Below are 13,507 nucleotides of genomic sequence, written 5' to 3'. Positions count from 1 at the left end.
GTCTTGACAGCAGACTGCAAGGTTTGCATTCCCTATGTTTTTTATTTCCGTAGAAGTTTACATCCAACTACACAAACTGGATGTCAAAGTGGGAAGAGTTGAATTTGTGACTCTTTAATGTCAGTCATGTTGAAAAACACTTTTAATTAGCTTTGGATTATTTTTGGGTGGGTTTATGGATGGATGGATGGATGGTAAGTTGTATAAACAGATGAATCAATCCACAAACAAAATAGATGAACTGATAGAGGTGAAAATGAATTTAAAAATGCATATAAAATGTGCTCAAAAGTCCTGGAAATGATTATTTTCCATATTCTGTTTTTTTTCCCACATGTTTCCAAACCTGAAAATCGGAATAAATTCCAAACATTGTATAATTTCTCAGACTTCATAGAAAAAAAACTTTAAGATGTTCAGAAACCGCTACATGTTGACATTCAGGTCACGTTTTGACTTCATACCTGATGGCCTGTCCACATCTCGGTGTTTTCTCTCAAAGTTGGCTGCAGCTTCCTTTTCTTCCCCTTCTTGTGTATTTTTAAACAAGGAAAACATTTCTTAATTTATGTTTCCATTATTGTGGCATGCTAAACTAAAGTGACATATTTCTGTGCAGCCGGCTGACTGCTTGTGGCTGGCAGAGCCCTGTCAGGACTGACAGTGCTGGAGCTGTAGATTGATGGCTCTGTGTGACACTGACAGCTGCCAGTAGGCCAGCACATACCTGCGTAGCAGCCATGCCAGCCAGGTGATCATAGACAAGAGCTGACATGCCACGGCGGGGTGGACAGGTTGCCTCTCCAAGTTTGCATAGTGTCCCCACAGCTCGGCAGACGTTGCAAATAATATTACCAGGGAAGATAGCTTTAGAGACGTGAAGGTCAGAGACACAAGCAGATAAAAAAATGTTGAGCTTCTTGCTTTACCTCAACTTAGCTTGAAAAAATGAAGCGGATATTATAGCTGAAGCTGACCTTGGTGTTTAATATAGAACATAAAAAACAAGGGCAGACCTTTGAACAATGTAACGGTGATATATGCTTCAGTGCTCCTCTATTTGCTGCATGTTTATTCCCCCATGTGTAATTTCTGCTTCCAGGAATTGCGCTCTTCCATGCATTGATTATATGCACTGTCTTGGAAAAGTAAACAAACCTCTTGATTTTTTACATTGTTTTATTCTAAAATCCTTCTTTACTCTGATACCCTAAATAAATCATATCTGGGAATATGCATTAGTTTAGTATTATGTATACTCAATTTTTGTCCCCATTCAAATAAACAATAAACAAACAAAATCCAGTGCAACCGTTGCCTCCTAAAGTCATCTAGCAGCAGATGATGGTTAATTCTGAATCTTTTGCTGACATTTGATTTTTTGTTGTTGTTTTTTTTGCTAATTAAATGCAACCTGAATCAGATTTCTGATTTACATCTAGACTTACTGTTTGGCTTATTCTTGTGCAGAATTATGATACATGTCTCACATCAATGATGCAAAATTTGGATAAAGTTCAAAACGACTGTTCAGACTGCAGTAACTTTGAAAAGTATCAAGTACAGGTCAAGTCTGCATCTGAGATCAAATTGAATTTTGGCTCACTGAATAAATAATTCTTATGGCTACAAGTGGTGATGGTAGTATGATCATGTGGGAAAACTTTCCATCAGTGGGAACTCAGAAGATATTATAAAATTAATTGAATAAAAAGACTTGAGGCAAGGATTTCTTAGTGTAAGTATTGACTATATTTACTAGTAAAGTGACTTTTAAGACAGTTGGTTGTATTGTTTTATTTAGAGGTGAAGTAGTAAAAGGGGCATTAATAATTTTTCATCAAATGAGTTGCGCATAATCATTTCAATTATGCTCAACTTTGTGTTGGGTTGTTACATTAAAGCTCAAAGTTCAATGTATATGAATAATTTTACAAGGTACAGTAGTTTATTCCATAAGTTACACACAAGAACAAGCATCTTTTACTTCAAATGCATATTGATGTCACTTCAGTGTGGCATCAAACTTTTAGCAAGCCACTTTTTCTTTGCCCTCAATTTGGAGTGCAAGTAGTACAAGCTATTCTTTGCAACTGCTTCGTATGGATTGTTGAACTCCATAATTACCTTAAAAGACGGGAACAAGGGCGCCAGGATTATCTGCCGTCATGCACTCGTCGTAATAAATAACAGCATATTAGATTGTGCTCTATCTCTAGAAAGAATCGGTATCTGCCCGAAGGCAATGACGGCACAGAGCTTCTAGGCGGCTGCATCTCAGCTTAGTCCCACAAGACCAGACAGTGTGAACTGAGACATGTAGACAATTAGATTTATTCAAAAACAAGTTCCACAAACGGAGTAAATATACTTTATGCTCTCTAAAACAAAAATTGGCAGAGTAAAAAAAAAAATCCACTGCTGTCCAGGCATGTATTATTCTCAGCAAACTACTGTCGACATGTGAACCAACCTTTTCTTCAAGAATGTCTTGCATTAAAAACATAATACTTAGCATCTTAAAGTTTCACCCCTCTAAGTTCAGGTAGTGAGACAGGTTTCAGATGTCTCTATTGCTTTTATTTTGTCTCTTTCTCCATAGATCTCTCTATTTCACACGGCACTCTCATGCTTCCTCATTCCTTTCTCTCTCTCATCACTCTGTCGACTGTTCTTTTCCTCCTCAGTGCAATAAGCGCAGGCACAGTTGAATCTCATTAATTTGTGGGTGGTTCAAGTGTCTGATCATTTCCCCTCCCAGATCTGGACCCCACCAGTCACTTTACAGTCAATCAAACCTAATTACCCTCACTACAAAGACCATCAAATCCCATTGTCAAATCCATTTAGCTTCCCCAGACAGGGCCGCCTGACGCTGAGGCAAACAGCCCATGTGGGGTTTAGTTCAGATGCGATCTTGATCTGCATTACAAAACTATGTATCTGCTACGTGCCATTGTTTAAAAAAACGGAGCTCTATGAGAGCCAGGATAGTCTTAATTCATACACAGTTCCATGTCAAATGTTCACACACTTAAATGCATTAATTTTGTTAATTTTAGGCTTGTTCAGGAAAGGGTTATTACAAAACATTCAAGTTCAATACATTGGAGAATTAGATGCACAAGTTAGAATTTATCTCATCTACATAAGGTCAAAATTTTACATACATGTTGAAATGTAAGTGTATTCAACTTCATTGTGAAACGTCAATGATATATTGTTTGGGATTTTTTTTTATTCACTGAAATGATTTGTTAGCCATCCCAGATTACAATCTCAACTTCACTATTAGGTCCTCTGATACAGATTAAATGGACAAAGACAGCTATATGTCAACAGTAACAAAACAAATTTCTGAAAGAGTCAAGATGAGGCTCAGATCTAGTGTGCTTTCTTTCAAGTATGGTGGTAATAGCATCATGCAGTGGGTTGTTTTGCTGCTAGCGGTGAGGATGCATTAGAAGGTAAACCTCCAAATTCTTCAATTTCACCTATAATCATCAGCTGGATTGAAACTTGATGACAAAAAAACAGCTAATTAGCATGAACATGGAAAACAATACAGAAGCATTGCCTGAAAACCAAACAAATACCAATACTGCCAAAGAGAGAAGGCAAATATCTCCCAACAAATAGAAGCTAAGTGAAGATTATCAAAAGCTTGCAGTCAAGGTGCAACTTTGAAATCGACATTTAACCCAATCTTACTGAGGATATATGCATATATTTAAGCAAATAGTTATCATTTTGACCATGAATGGATGAGTACTTGTTTGTAAAAGTGATTTTAGAAAAGATTAGCTCAAATAAAATCCAAATAAACCTTCATGACAGTGAGGACTTCATGTTATCTACATCTGTATACAGATCCTACCCTACCTGTAACTAAAATATGAAAGATTTGTGGCTCAACCACAAACCTTGGCTGTCTTTGCTGTAGTTTTTTGCTGCCCTAAAAATCATTTAGTAGTTTGCATTTATTAGCATTTAATGCAAAGCAGCAGGAGGAAGGATGAGGATTACATTAGAGCAATTAAAGGTGTGGGATTAAGGAGCTCCCTGCGGTTGCATTAGGGAGAGACGCTGCAGCAGATATCAGTGTTACAGTAAAACATAAATCCCTCTGATGGCTCCAAATGTACAGTACATTATTTCAATGTGAATTAAAGAAGATGCATTTAGTCAGTATCTCACGGCATAATAAAGAAAAGGTCAAAAATGAAAACCTCTAGAAATTATTGAAGTTAAAAAACAAAACTGTATCTGAAACGCACATATTTGAGTGCTGCTAAAAGCTGAACACAAAGAGTCGTTTTAAAAACACTGCTTTCTGCTTCAGCCCTGACGAGAACGTAAGAGCTCAATCACTTTGCAAAAGCTTGGATAAAAAGAGACACCATTAAAGCGAAGGTCCTGCTGGGTCAGAGAAAATGAATATAGGTCAGGGCCCTCCATATTGGAGCTAAATTTAGCTGTACTTTGCCTATAGAAAAGAGGTACTATTGGCCCTCTCTGCTGCGATGACAGCTTCCTGTGACCCTCCTGGCACCCTGGCATTGTGACCCCATGTGGCGTTGGGAAAGTGTGTCAACTTAACATCTGTCAGTGCTGGGTTGGAGCTCTCCCTTGTGTGCCGGTACTGTTACTGGGCAAACTAGCCCAGAGCTGTGGATGGATGGTGATAGCAGTATGGTAGCTGCACAGACCTTAAGGCAGGAGCTGTAAATGATAGCGGAGGGAAGAGCGTGACGACGACTGTGTTGCAAGTATCTTTCTTTCCCCTCCTCTTCCTTTCCTCCCTTTCCACCCTACTGTTTCACACTTGGGGCCTGGCAGCATCCATCCAGATGGAGGGTTTATTTTTGTTTTTGTTTGTTTACTTATTCATGCATCCAGCTATTCGGGGCATCGCTGGGGCTTTTGCTCCACCACAGAATGCAAATCGCCGCCGCGGCTAATCCACTTTCATCTCTCCCTCGTCGACATCCATCGTGGCTACACGGTTTTTTTTCCCCTTCAGTCTCTCCAAAGTCAGGACATTTCGCCTTTCTTCTGTGAGATGACTGGACCCACCCAGCATCAGCCCGCCCCTTTATTTCAGGAGGTAAAATGTCCTGAAATTACACACTTTTTACCTAAAAGCAGTGGAAAATCTAGAAACTTTTACATGGGAGGAGGAAGGCAGTGGTAAGAGCTCCAAGCAGGGTTGCAATGCTGGATCTCCTCGGGGAAGTATGTGAAAATCCCCCCACATATGTCAAACAAACACAATACCCACAAAAAACACACAAAAAAGAAAAAATTATTGAACCTCTGTCTCTTAGAAGTTTTAGATATACTTATCTTTTATCACTTATTTTGTAATATTCATATGATTTTTGCATGTAAATTTCTACTTTTATCAGTCTGACATCATTTCTAAATATTGAGTCAGGTGTTATGATTGAACAGTTACTCATTACTTGAGCAATTTATTTTTAACATAATTTTTTTTTTCTAACATTTAACTTCTTGGACGGCTGATTTTTAATTGGGTAAAAATATGTCAAAGTGTTGCTACTTTTACTCAAGTTAATTTTTTGGGCTATCTACACACCTCTGTCAGTTTGACCCTGGAGGTTCGTTGCACCAATTTAATTTAAATTAAATTATAATTAAAATCATAATTTTAATTATAATTAAAATCATAATTATGTATTTTTTGCTGAATTAATATTTAATTTGAAGGCCATAAGAGGCTTCTGGACAAACAAAGTTTAGTTTTCATAAGTCTGATTATAAGAACATAACATTTGTGGGAGGGTAGAGGTGTGGCAAAGCTCTACTGCAGAGGGGGCAGTTGCCCCCCTTGCCCTCCTGTAGATCCCCTCCTGCCTCCCAGGCACCTTTGGCAATTTCATGACATTCTTTCCACTCACCACATCTTCCTTATCTTTTTTCTGCCCCTGACCCTGGCGCCAAACAGGGAATAAAGTAGTAACCGCGTTGCCATTCCTCCTAGGATGGAGTGCAGCGCGAGCATTCATAATCGAGTTAGGGAGGACATGAGTGGGTTTGCTCATCAAGTTCGCCATTTTTCTTTGCCATCCTACCCTTCCCCTGCTGCTTTATTTGACACGAGCCGCTGCCTGTGCGCTCCCATACACACAAACTCCTTCAAATTACAGCCTGAAGCCTCGTCGAAGTTTCTCAGGTCATCATGTCAAAGCTTTTGCCGAGATCGGTTGGTTGGACAACAGGGAGATTGTGAAAGAAGATGGAAAGGGAAAAACAAGGGAAGGATGTCTAACAGGTGCATGACTGCTGTTCTTGGGGAGCTTGTGTTGTCTGTGCTCTCTGTGGCAGTAATGGTGTCTTTTTGCCCTGGTCTTTGGAGCTGCTGGGACAGCACGGGAGGAGGGTGAGTGGAGGATGTCGGCGCTCAAAGCTCGACAGTTAGAAAACAGGAAGCAGAGCGGAGGCTGTAAAGTAATGCAGGTGGCTGTGTGCACATCTAGGTGGCTGAATTCAGGTGTGGAAATAACACAGAGCCAGGTGCATGGGAGCGAGAGTGGGGAAAGGGGCTGAGATTAAAAGAAAGTGTAGATGCCTGCCTCTCCACCTGGCCATAAAGCAACTACCCCCTCCTTCCGCCGAGGCCTTTGTTTCACGGCTAATGGTCCAGGTTAATTGCACAGGTGACTGTCTGTGGGGGAACAGATGGGCTCAAATGTGTTCAAAAACAATCTGCAGCAAGAAGAAGAAGGAAAAAAAACTCTTATTCCTCTCCTCTCTGTCGCTCCCTTTCTTCCTCATCCTCTCCACTGGAGTCATAAAGCTGGAGTGGGGTGAGGTTAAGATCTCACTGTGTTACTCTCTCACACTGTCTGTAATTTATCAAGCGCAAGGCCAGTAAGCTTTCATTAGATCTCATTACAGAGCAAATTAGACTCCAGAATTTGCTTGTGGGAAGTAGTGTGTAATCTGCTCATATGTTGGGTTTTGATTTGGATTAGGAGGAAAAAGCAGCGACTTCATTCACTAGGAGGAAACTGCAGCTGTCTCAAAAAGCGTTTTTACGGTTACCATTTATAGCCTGTAAATTTCTTTTTGCATTCTTCACTTTACAACCATCAACTTCACTGTACTTTATTTGGATTTTAATGCATCAGTATACTTTGACCTAAACCAGAAGTCTGCAACCTGTGGCTCTAAGAAGCTTCCACAATGGCTCTTTATAACATGAGTAAAAATAATAAACCAACTAATATTTGTACATATAAATATTATAGCAAACAGAGGTTTTAGCAGTATTTCTCAGGGAATAATTGCATTAAATTTCCACAACAGAATGTCACTAAAAGTACAAGCAACATGATTGTAATTTATTTTCTTGTCATTAGGTTGAAATCTGCGTCTCTAATATATTTTCTTCCACTCAAACATTTATTCATCTTCTTTTTGTGAAAGTTTTATGTTTTTCTGTATCTTAAAACCCCCAAAAAGTAAATAAAATAGTGTAGAACAGCATGTTTGATATGATTTTTACTGGTAAAACAAATTGCATCACTTGATTTGATCTTGACTTATGCACTGCTTTGTGTTCCAGCACAAAACGTTTGTTGTAACACAACAAAACATAAAAAAGTGGTTTTAATGCTTTTGGACTAAATCCTTGAAAGTTTTCACCAATGTAATTGGCCTAAGCTGCAGGATGAGAGTTTGCTGTTGTATTAGAAAGCAGCAGCTTTTTTAGGAAAATTTGTCTTTTTTTTTTTCTTTGTAAACCACGACGGCTGAATGTGAACCATCAGAAATTGAGCTCTCATTTATCGATCAAATTTTTTTCCACAGCAAAACAAGCAGAATGTGCCGGACAGCAAATTGAAGTTATGAACAGGCTTTGTTGACAATCAGAGGAATGGTTTCTAGTGTTTAAGAGTGGCCAGCATTCCCAGAGTTTATTTATATATTTAAATATTTTTAGAGGTGCAGTTTTTGCATTTAATTTTCCTACATGAAAGTTTTATAGAGCGGATTTTTTTTATTACAATTTTTGAATTACTGGCTATTTTTTAAATTGACTATCTGTCAGGGTAAAAGAAACAAGCTTGAATTACGCTTTGTATTTTATTGGTATTTTATGTAAAAAAAAAAAAAAGAGGCAAACACAAAAATGTAAACTTCTTTTATTCTGATCCCATGAAAAGTGTTCAATCCATCATCTGCATAATAGAATAGAGTGTGGATTAAGTTCACACCTACCAAAACACGGCCGTTCACCTAAATTCATAGGACAGGCTTGGACAGTAATAAGGATATAAGTAACCAAGGAGGAGCTGCAGAGATCCACAGCAGGTGGGATAATCTATTGAAATGACAACTATTAGTTTTGGACTAAACAAATCTAGCCTTTATGAGGAAGCCTTTGGTGAAAGAAGGCTATAAAAGTGTTTTTTCATAAAACATGTAGGGGAACTCAGCAAACATGGGGAAAAAAGCCATGTTTTGATCAGATGAGTTCAAAATCATTATCACTCCCAGTCACCCCAAACAGTCCCCACTCTGAAACATGGTGATTGCAACCGAAGTCCCAACTTGAATTGTTGTTTGTTGGCAAGATTAGGAAAAATTGCTGTGCACAGATGCTCTCCATTCAGTTTGAGCTATTTTGCCAAGAAAAACAGGCAACATTTCAGTGTCTAGATCTGCAAAGGGTGGCAGAGACGTTCCCCAAAAGACTGGCAGCTCTAATTGTAGCACAGTGTGGTTCTCCTAAGTATTGACTCAGAATATGTATGCACATATCGCGTAGATTCCAGTGATTGCATCGTGACAAAAAGTGGAAAAGGTTCAAATATTGCGAGGTGTTATATGTTCTCATCTCCCCCTCCGTTAGGTATCTATCTACTCAGTGTGAAAATGTCAGCCGAGAAATCCGCTCTGTAACATTTAGTTTATAAAGTGGATCCAGCACTCTTTCAATATATAACATGGGCTGGTATTACTTTTAATACATGGCAGCTCTTACTCCAGCTCTAGGTATGTGTGTCTGTGGATTGCACGCTGAAGAGTATGTTTTAGAAATAATTAAATGTCACAGAGCTGGGGCCTTCAAGTATGCAGGAAGATGTTTTACGACCTTGTGCCTTGTCTTGCCTCACTATTCCCTCCCAATAACCCATTCCAGCAAACGCTCTTTCCTCCCCGTTCTAGCCTGCGTGTGCCAACCTCCCCCTGCATTCTTCCTCCTGCCTCATTTTCTTCTTTACAGTTTTCCTCCCTGTTGGTGACACTTAAAGCGCCTGTGCTTATTCTTTTCATATCCCTTCCTTTCCCCTCCTTTGCTGCTGTCGAGGTTTGACTTAGTGCTCCGCTCCTGGGATTGGTGGTACATCACAGTTGCTTTTTTTGTTTTTTGTTTTTTTTTTGTTTTTAGTTTACAGCTAGCTTCTTTTTATTTTTTCAGAAAAACTAATCTGATGTGTGAAGGTTTTATGGCAATCCAGCTGAAAGCACATTGCTCTTGTTACAGCTCCTAATTAAAAAATGTGATGGTAATGCTTGTAAATATGCGGCGGTGAGCCAATCTCTAGGGCTCACAGTTGCTTTCGACACAGGCCTTTTGGTCAAGGTACCAGACGTCCAGGTACGGGATGGGAAGGAAGTGAAAGGATCATCGGGGAAAGATATGGAACCGTTGAAGGCAGTAAAGCTTCCTAGAGTTTTATTTCTCCTATTAAAGGTTTAAGTGTTTAAGAAATTAACCATCTTCCACATTTCCACAAGCTTTATTAAGATCATTAAAGGACCTCGGGCCTGCTGGCGTTGGGTCCCCGCCGAGGTGTTTCATCACCGGAAGGGTTTGTCAATGTCCTGGGTCTTAGCCCATCTTAACCCATTTAGAAAGCAATTTCCTGTGAGCAGAGAGGGATCTCTCCTCTTGAGAAAGATCTCTGGGTATAAAAGGTTAGCTTTTCTGTAATTCCCCATCTTGCAATGTAGTGCAGCCGATAATAAGAGGGAGACAACTGTTTGTCTTAGGTTTACCAGCTCAAAATAAGATGAGCAAATTGCTTGAACAAAGCAGAAATGTCAGCTGAAGTGGGCATGGTACAATAAGCAATTAGGAAAGCTTGAGTTGAGGATTACCAGAATAAGTGTACTCAAATAATATCGAGTTTTATTTCAGTACACACTGAGTAAATTCTTTGTCTTTATATATTTCATGAATAATCTGTAAAGACACTACTGTGTCAGAGTGTGCTCTTACCTTCTCGAAGCTCATTTGTGAGAGTTTCTTAAGTTTAAGCTTTGGACAACTTGGGGGAATAGTTAATTGAGATCAGAGATGTAACCAGGGAGTGAGCTTCCAATTTTAGTCATTTTGGCTCTTCTTGTCTGCAGACTTTCTCCCCCCTGAACCTCAGTCTAGCAGGGCTCCAAAGTCCCGGCCATTACGAATGATGAATTGTGCTGAAGTTAAGCTGGAAGTAGGACAAATTGATCAAAGTGTCAGGCGCCCCCTGTGATGTTGGGGTCTACGTGAAGAAGGAGCTGTCAAGAAGTTTCTTGTGGCACAGTTGTTGCAGATGAATGTTTACCTGGCATTAACAGGTTCCGCCTTCTGTCAAACACGCAATCTGTCGTTGTTAGCCTACATAGAGACGAGCTGCTGAAGATCTTGGGAGCTGATATAGTTCTAGAAGTGCAAAGCGTTCGCCGTATTGTTCCTCAAGTCCACAGGAGACGAACCCCGTGCTCTCCTGGTTTTTTTTTAACCAACGAGCTCGCTATCTGAGGTGTAGTGCTGCAATTTGAGATAAGCACTACTTTACTCGGCTCTGGTTTTGTTCAGATAAAGCTGGTCTAATTAAGCTTGATTTAATCGGGATTGCTTTTAAGCACAGCACACAGCTTCTTTGATTTCAAAGTAGCCCTTGGGAAGGACTTGAGGAAGAAAGGGAGGAAATGAGATAGAGAGTAAAATTAGTGAGGGCGTCTTAAGAGTTGCTTTTTTAAAATTTGCATAAGACATGTTTCTATTCTTAGTTGTACTGTCTTTTCTTACTTGTGAGAGTGATTGCAGGTTGGGTGGTTTGTAGCTGGAGAAAGAAGCAACATCTGCAGACGCTACTTTCAACAGTAATAGAAAAATGTGTCATTTCATTAAAGCGACCAGCTACCATTTATAAAATCATATTATATACAGTTTGTTGCCTTTAGATCAAGTCATTCTATTTGTTTTTGCTATTTTGTTGGAAATTTGCATTTATTTAAGATGAAATCAAACCCTTCTCAACTTCCACATGCACATCTATGATGACATCACAAAATGTGCACATATTTTTAATGAAATTCCTCTTTTAAGGAATTTAAAAGCTGCAGCTGCTGCAAAATGTTTTACCCATATGTGAGTCTAAGACTAATTTGTAAATAAACTTATGAAATTGGTTTCTGAAGCCGTCCGACTGAAAAACTCTGCAAAAACACAAAATCTTACCAAGTACTACTTCCACTGGCAGATTGTTTCACTTGAGAAAAATGTGTAGTTAAAATAAAAATTATCTGCTAGTAGAACGAGTACTTTAAAAAATCGATATTAAGGAATTATTCACTTACAATAAGCTCCTGTAACTTTGTAAAAAGTTACTTGTAAGTTTTGTCTTATTTCAGATGTACAAAGATATATGCACTAAAAACTAGACAAAAATACTTGAAAAGATTTGGGGATTTTGTAATGTAGCCACATCTCTTTATTAAAAAAAAAACTTGATCAAAAAGCCAAGTTGTTTTAAGACCATCCAGTCTGATGGATACAGTAGTTGTATTTTGGATTGTTCCTTCAGTAAAGAGACAGAAGACTGACCTGTTGCTCAGTGGTCCACAGTCTTTTTCTGGGATGAAAGTTTTGGTTTTTATTTGGAAATCAGTGTCCCAATCAGTGCTTACTTCACTTTCCTGCAGGGCTGTGGAAATGCCCACAGTGTCAAAAGTATCAGTACCTGCTTTTACAATCAAAGTGCTTGATTGGCAAACAAACTAGGAAGACCAAAACAAAACTGTGCTTCTGTTTTTAAAAATCCTTTATTGGTGTTATGTAATTGGCTCATTTTCTGACAAATTAAATTTGTGTTTTCAGTGCTGTGTCCTGTAATGGAAGTGCATATGGTACCTAGTTGTGTTTTTATTGCCAATATACTGTACATTTGTTAGTAAAAATAAAAATAAAAAAGAAATGCACCACTGGGAAATACCTACTGTATATTTTAATTGACTACTATTGCCTTACGCTTGTATCACTGAGCACACACACAAATAAAAAAGGTTGATTACTCCTGTAAAAGTGCTGAGTCTGAAAGTAGAATTTTTCTCCACAAAATTTTCCTTCCAGCGATAAACACGTTGCAAAAAACGATGGTAAAACACTGCAGGAAGAGCCAGTTTACTCATACATGCAAAAGAATTGATTGCCAAGTCTCCAGGTCCACAATAACTCACTCTAATGATCCTAGTTTTAAAATAATGTCTATTCTAGACCAGAATGATGAAAAGGTTGCCCCTCTAACTCATTAGTATGTGGGCGCAAAGATAGATGACCCAGATATGAAGCCTAAGCTTATTTTTGAACTGCTTAGCGGAGCTTCATGCACGCAGTATGGCCACATCTCATCCTACCGTTGGCCTTGCAGTTCTTTAAATGCTCTAATGCTGACTGCCTTCACTTCTCTGGTTTCATGGATCCACAGGACAGATGAAATGGTGGACAGGGGGAGTGTTTTTCGGAGCCCAGTCCCAGTATCATTGACTGAACAATGATAGAAAGCCTCGGTATTGAGCGGCTCCACACTAAATCTTTGTAAAGAGCACTTAGCTCCCCCTGCGCTAGCCACAGAAAGAATATCTGTCAATGACCATCACTGGATGCTTTTATCCTGAGGCTCCTCTCTGCTAAACTCTAACCTAAGCTAAGTGAGTTTTACTCCACCACAGCTGTTTACTAAAAAATAAAAAGACAAACCGAACTGACGGGCTTATCCATCAAGACTCAAGAGTAGCTGCTCTGAAAGTAGTTGCAAAATTATTTACAGTCCTTGAACTTTTCACATTTTGCCTAGGTTCAGCCACAGACTGTAATGGGTGTTCTGTGACAGATTACGTATTATGATATTGCAGAAGAAAAATGATACATGGTTTAAAGATAAAAATCTGAAAAGTGTGGTGTGCATTTCCACATTTTGCTGTAGCACCTGTGAAATGTTCTTCTCCATCCAAACTCAATCAGATTAGATGAGGGAATCTGTGAACATCAGTTTGTAAATCTTAGAAAAACAGAGTAAGGTCTAAACTATTCTAACACATTAATATGCTTTGATTTATAACGTTTAAGTTCACTGATCAAAAATAAAATAAATGCAAAGTGTTTTAATGAGACAACAAAAGTTGTTGATTTTGTTTAAAATATATCTTTTAAAAGAACGACATACAATTTTGCTGTTTGGTTCATTGTTTTCAATTGTTTTGG

At 38.8% G+C, this 13,507-nt stretch overlaps 1 protein-coding gene across 4 annotated transcripts in view; it reads left to right on the top strand.

Moving 5' to 3' along the window:
- The window catches only part of diaph2 (diaphanous related formin 2), a 454,593-nt gene that overhangs the window by 373,566 nt on the left and 67,520 nt on the right, over positions 1-13,507 (top strand). The window lies entirely within an intron of this gene.

This window comes from Xiphophorus maculatus, chromosome 23 (assembly GCF_002775205.1).
Source record: "Xiphophorus maculatus strain JP 163 A chromosome 23, X_maculatus-5.0-male, whole genome shotgun sequence".
Taxonomy (NCBI): domain Eukaryota; kingdom Metazoa; phylum Chordata; class Actinopteri; order Cyprinodontiformes; family Poeciliidae; genus Xiphophorus; species Xiphophorus maculatus.
Note: the sequence above shows the minus strand (reverse complement) of the source record. Positions and strands in the feature narration are given on the sequence as shown.